Source organism: Felis catus, chromosome F1, assembly GCF_018350175.1.
Source record: "Felis catus isolate Fca126 chromosome F1, F.catus_Fca126_mat1.0, whole genome shotgun sequence".
NCBI lineage: Eukaryota > Metazoa > Chordata > Mammalia > Carnivora > Felidae > Felis > Felis catus.
Window position 1 is genome coordinate 29,743,520 of NC_058384.1, and position 6,678 is coordinate 29,750,197.

Sequence of the window (6,678 nt, forward strand, 5' to 3'; positions counted from 1 at the left end):
AGCAAGCAGGGGGGCGCCTGGGTGGCTCAGTCGGTTAAGCGTCCGACTTCGGCTCAGGTCACGATCTCACGGTTCGTGAGTTCGAGTCCCGCACTGGGTTCTGTGCTGACAGCTTAGAGCCAGGAGCCTGCTTCTAATTCCGTGTCTCCCTCTCTCTCTACCCCTCCCCCACTCATGCTCTGTCTCTCAGTCTCTCTCCTTCAAAAATAAATAAAAACATTAAAAAAAAAATTAAAGAAACAAGTAAGCAGGGAGAAGGATAGTGCCAATGAAGAGCTGAAAAGGAAGGTTTGCCCTCTGCCTACCGAGAAAACGAATGTTTGAGAACCAGCGTGTGAAGCAGAAGATTCAGAAGATACGGAAATGTAAGCCCTTGCCCTTTGGGGGCTGGAAAGCGTACCGAGCATCGGCTGTGCTGTGCTTCCTTATAGTCATGACTGATGTTTGCTGCAAAAGAGTCATTGCTAAATTGTCGCTAACCCCAAATAAAGTAAGCCCCAAACAGGAAATAGGCTCTTGAATTTAACAGAACCTGTTGTCAAATTTCAAAAAGTATTGACTGCGACTAAAAAGGCTGTCTTCATTTGACGTGTGTCTTTACCCAGCGTTTCATGTTTGGACAGACAAAGCAGGCTTTGTCGATGCAGTTCCCAGCGAGAATTTTGCACTTAGGTAAACAAATAAATAGTGACCATGGGGATGTGCCCCCTCGCTGTCCCCATGATTCAGCCCTCCAACATCAGATGCCATCACTCATCTCTCCAGTTTATTGTATTCGCTGTCCTCGTAACGCCATGATGATTCCAGCGGCAGACCCGGGGTGCCCCCAGAGCCCTCCCCTGAAGTGGCCCCTGATAGAGATGGTGACAGTTAAAGTGGTCTTCACAGTGGCTGCCATGCGAGACACTGTGTTGAAACGTTGTGCAAAGTGGGCAGGAGAGGGGAGGTCCAGGGCCGATGATGCGCCCAGAGAATGTGGGGCCTCTGGGCACCTGCAGATCTTTCTTCCTTGTGGGATGGTGGGGGGCTCTGACACTGCTCCCAGTGTGCCTCTCTCACAGCCTCTAGTCTACAGAAAAGCTGGCAAGTGGGTAAAGACCCAAGAGGAAACCCCCTGCATGAGCAGGGGCACGTGCCCGGCATTCCTAGCCCCCTGTCTTTGGCTAGCGATCCCTGTGCTTGGAATTCCTGCTCTCCTCAATCAAGTCTCTCTTCCCACGGTTCTGGACCCAGAAATCTCCTGTTCACCTTCCATGTCTCAATTCTAGGGTCTCAGTTCTAGGGACACAGGTCCCTTTGTCTTCTTGCCTCATCCATGCACATGGCTGCCTGTCGCCTCAAACACTCCCTTATGGGTGCTCATTGATGAGCCTGAGTCCCTGCCTAGACCATCAGCGTCTGGAGAGTTTGTGCCTGTATCCCAAACACCGTGCACAGTGTCCAGCATCCGGTAAGGACTTTCTTCTGGCATAAAGGAATTTTATGGAATATCCCAGGAACGGGGATGGTAATATTTGTATCTTTCTAGGGAAGAAAGCAAATCTTGAATTTCAACACCTTGTCCAGCCTGGTAGATATTTTCCTAGCCAGTTCTGTGGGAGTTCAGGTTTATTCTCTGGACAATAACGAAAGCCACTGCCTACATGAGCTGTTCAAAGAGATTCTTTCAGGAGATCCAAAACCCAGCATGGTATCAGTAAATGTGTTAGTCAGAAGGAAACGGGGACACAATTCTGCTTGGGCTGGTGTAAAGCATGAGTCCAAAGGGTGAAACATCTCTCCCCCTGCCTAGAACAGGCAATAGAGAACTGCAATAATGTTATTAGGAAAATGGACATTTCTCCAATGCTTCCTGAGCTGTCCTGTATACTGCAGCATTGTTATTTGGTTTGCTCTCTCTTATGATTCTAGAATAGCAAAAAAACTAATTCTTACCAGAAACCCTGAGATATATTCCAGGGTCCGACAGAAATAACTGACACCCACATTTGGGATTACTTGTTCTCCTATCCATAAGGACAGTTCACCAAGAATTTTCTATTACAATGGAGATATCAGAGAGCTGAAGAGACTTGTAATTAATTCAGCGGCTACAGAATTATTCTGGCCATAGTGGCTTATAATGCAAAAAAATTCCAAGTAAATGCTAGATAACGTCTAATAGACCCCACTCCAGTCTGACTCTCCATAAGCCTTCAAAAATAGGTTCCTTCATATCCACTTCTTCACTGAGTGGAGTTGTGTCTAGACACAAGCTCAAAAGGGAAAAGAGATCCCAGAAACACCAAGGTACTTTTGAGGATTTCTTTCCTAGGTTAATTCAGGAGGAACGGTGGGAAGAAAGGTCTGACTATGAGCTGTGGCAAGGGGGAAGGGCACAAGAGGCCAGTTTCCCCTGTCCTAGGTCCCCCGGCTCTTTGAGCTCCTGTCAGTGAGTTCTTCCAGCATCCTGAGGCCCTTGCCTTGATGGTCCTTCTAGATCATGAAAGGAAGAGATGCATTTAGGTATCTTTATAACCCACATGGATCCTTGCACACAGTACATGTTAAATTAATAGATCAGAATTAATTGATATCTTTTCACCTGGACAGTGACCCTGCTTATGGAACCATGGAAGCTCTCCAATGAGGTTACAATATTATCCATGATATAACTAAGTGTTGCCATATAGCAAACCTTGGGTCTGGAATGTGTAAGTATATCCCAGGAAATATAAAAATAAAGAAGACTCAGTCTATGCCTTCCAGGAGCTCAGAGACTAGCAACGCAGAGAGCCCGGTAAATGGATCATTTCAAAACAGTATGGTCCATTTCAAAAATAAAAAATAAAGTTAATAAGCGAATGCTTATTATGTTCCTAGCACTTGCGTTACCTCCTACAAGTATTATCCCCATTTCAGAGTTCACACAGGTTAGGTAAAATGAAACAGGCCCATAAGGGGCAGAGCTGTTGAGCAGGCTGATGTCGGGCGTGAGCCCTTCTGTACTGCTCTGAGAGAGGTGCAGACGACCTGGGCCTAAAGAACCGGCCACACGGTTAAATGCTTTAGTCGATAAACATTTTCCACCGAATCTGACCAAATGCTGTCTCCGTTCTCCCTGTGTTCTGAGCTCCCACAGCACCAGAGTCTATACACCAACCACTTTCAGTCCTATCTATGGGCCTTGCTATTGGGTATGTTTACAGCTCCTTGATTTTCTTTTCTAAATGATTTACACTCTTAACTTGGCTATAAAATCCTTGAAGACAAGAATCTAGTTTTTATTTCTATTTCTCATTCAGCTCTTGGCACAGCGTTGATATATGGCAACTATTCCATATATTGGCGAGTTGACTGATTATTGCTATATTTTCCCGTGGTAAAACTAAACCAAATCCACTCCCATGTTCTTTGAAGCACTATGTATAATAGACAAGATGTGGAAAAAAACCCCAGAGGTCAAGCAACAGATAAAAGGAGTAAAAATGTGGCGTATACATAGAATGGAATATTATCCAGCCTTAAAAAAAGAAGGAGATGGAGGGGCACCTGGGTGGTTCAGCTGGCTAAGCATCCAACTTTTGGTGTCGGCTCAGGTCATGATCACAGTTTGTGAGTTCGAGCCCCACGTCAGGCTCTGTGCTAATGGTGAGGACCCTGCTTGGGATTCTCTCTCTCTCCCTCTCTGTTTGCCCCTCCCCTACTCTCTCTGTCTGTCTAATAAATAAATAAACAAACAAACAAACAAAAACGGAGATGGTGCACTATGTGACAACAAGGATGAGAGTTGAGGACACGATATTGACTGAAATAAGCCAATCACAGAAGGACCAACACTGCAGGATTCCACTCATATGAGTTGTCAAAAATAGTCAAGTTCATAAAAACCAAAAATGAAATGGTGGGCCAATGAGATACCACCTCACACTGGTCAGAAGCTAAAATTGCAGGTCAGGAAAAACAGATGTTGGTGAGGATGTGGAGAAAGAAGAACCCTATCGCACTGTTTGTGGGGATGCAAACTGGTGCAGCCACTCTGGACAAGAGTATGGAAGTTCTTCAAAAAATTAAAAATAGAACTACCCTATGACTCAGGAATTGCACTACTGGGAATTTGGCAAAGGACACAAACATGCTGATTTGATTTGAAAGGGCACATGCACCCCAATGTTTACAGCAGCACTATCAACAATAGCTAAATTATGGAAAGAGCCCAAATATCCATCAATTGATGAATGGATTAAGAAGATATATATATAATGGAATACTACTCAGTGATGAAAAAGAATGAAATCTGGCCATTTGCAACAATGTGGATGGAACTGGAGGGTATTATGCTAAGCAAACTAAGTCCGAGAAAGACAGATATCATGTGATTTCACTCATATGTGGAATTTGAGAAATTTAACAAATGATCATAGGGGAAGGGAAAGAAAAATAAGATAAAAACGAGAGGGAGGAGGGCTTGAGGGTGGGGGTGGGCTAAATGGGGAAGGGGCATTAAGGGGGACACTTGTTGAGAGAAGCACTGAGTGTTCTACATAGGGGTTGAAACACTGGATTTTAGTCCTGAAATCTTTATTGCACTATATGCTAACTAAGTTGGGTGTAAATTAAAAAATAAATAAAAATTGGTACAAAAGCAGACACTTAGGTCAATGGAACAGAATAGAGGACCCAGAAATGGAGCCACAAACGTATGGCCAACTAATCTTTGACACAGCAGAAAAGGATATCCAATGGAATAAATATAGTCTCTTCAGCAAATGGTGTTGGGAAAACTGGACAGCGACATGCACAAAAATGAACCTGGACCACCTTTTTACACCACACACAAAAATAAACTCAAAAACAGACGAAAGACCTCAATGTAAGACAGGAAGCCATCAAAATCCTAAAGGAGAAAGCAGGCAAAAACTTCTTTGACCTCGGCCTCAGCAACTTCTTACTCAACATGTCTCCAAAGACAAGGGAAACAAACACAAAAATGAACTACTGGGACCTCATCAAAATAAAAAGCTTCTGCACAGCCAAGGAAACAATCAGCAAAACTAAAAGGCAACCGACGGAATGGGAGAAGATATTTGCAAATGACGTATCAGATAAAAGGTTAGTACACAGAATCTATAAAGAACTTATCAAACTCAACACCCAAAAACCAAATAATGCAGTGAAGAAATGGCAAGAGACGTGAATGGACACTTTTCTAAAGAAAACATCCAGATGGCTAACAGACACGTGAAAAAATGCTCAACATCACTCATCATCAGGGAAATACAAATTAAAACCACAATGAGATATCAACTCACACCAGTCAGAAAGTCAGAATGGCTAAAATTAACAACTCAGGCAACAACAGATGTTGGCGAGGATGTGGAGAAAGAGGGTCTCTCTTGCACTGCTGATGGGAATGCAAACTGGTGCAGCCACTCTGCAAAACAGTATGGAGTTTCCTCAAAAAATTGAAAATAGAACGACCCTATGACTCAGTAATTGCACTACTAGGTATTTATCCAAGGGATACAGGTGTGCTGTTTTGAAGGGGCACATGCACCCCAATGTTTACGGCAGCACTATTGACAATAGCCAAAGTATGGAAAGAGCCCAAATGTCCATCGATGGATGAATGGATAAAGACGATGTGGTATATATACAATGAAGTATTACTTGGCAATCAAAAAGAATGAAATCTTGCCATCTGCAGCGACATGCATGGAACTAGAAGGTATTATGCTAAGCGAAATAAGTCAGTCAGGGAAAGACAAATATCATATCACTTCATTCATATGTGGAATTTAAGATACAAAAACAGATGAACATAAGGGAAGGGAAGCAAAAGTAATATAAAAACAGGGAGAGGGACAAAACATAAGAGGCTCTTAAATACAGAGAACAAACAGAGGGTTGCTGGAGGGGCTGTGGGTGGGGGGATGGGCTAAATGGGTAAGGAGAATGAAGGAGGACACTTGTGGGGATGAGCACTGGGTGTTATACATAGGGGATGAATCACTGGAATCTACTCCTGAAATCATTACTGCACTATATGCTAACTAACTTGGATGTAAATTAAAAATAAATAAATACATTTTTAAAAATTAAATAAACAAACAAACAAAAAACAGAGAGGGAGACAAACCATAAGAGACTCTTAAATACAGGGAACAAACAGAGGGTTGATGGGGGTGGGGGGGTTAAATGGGTAGCGGGCATTAAGGAGGGCACTTCTTGGGATGGCTGTCATATGTAAGAGATGAATCACTGGGTTCTACTCCTGAAGCCTAGACTATGTACGTTAGCTAATTTGAGAAATAAAGAATAAAATGGTGGTTGCCAGGAGCTGGGGGTGAGGGGATATGGGGAGTTGCTGATCGGGGGTATGACAATTTAGTTATGCAAGATGAGCAAGTTCTAGTGGTCTGTTGTTACAAACATTGTACCTGCGGACAAAACTGTATCATACAACCAGAAAGCTAAGAAGCTAAATTTCATATTAAGGGTTCTTATCTCACACACACACACACACACACACACACACACACACACACACACAGTCATATAATCCCTAATGCCTTTAAATAAAAAATAAGCCAAATTAAACCGAACTAAACCAAACAAACACTTACCCTGGCCCTATTTCTGCTGCTGGCTGTTACTCCATTTCTTTGTCCCCTCTGCAGCAAAACCCTTCAAAAGAGT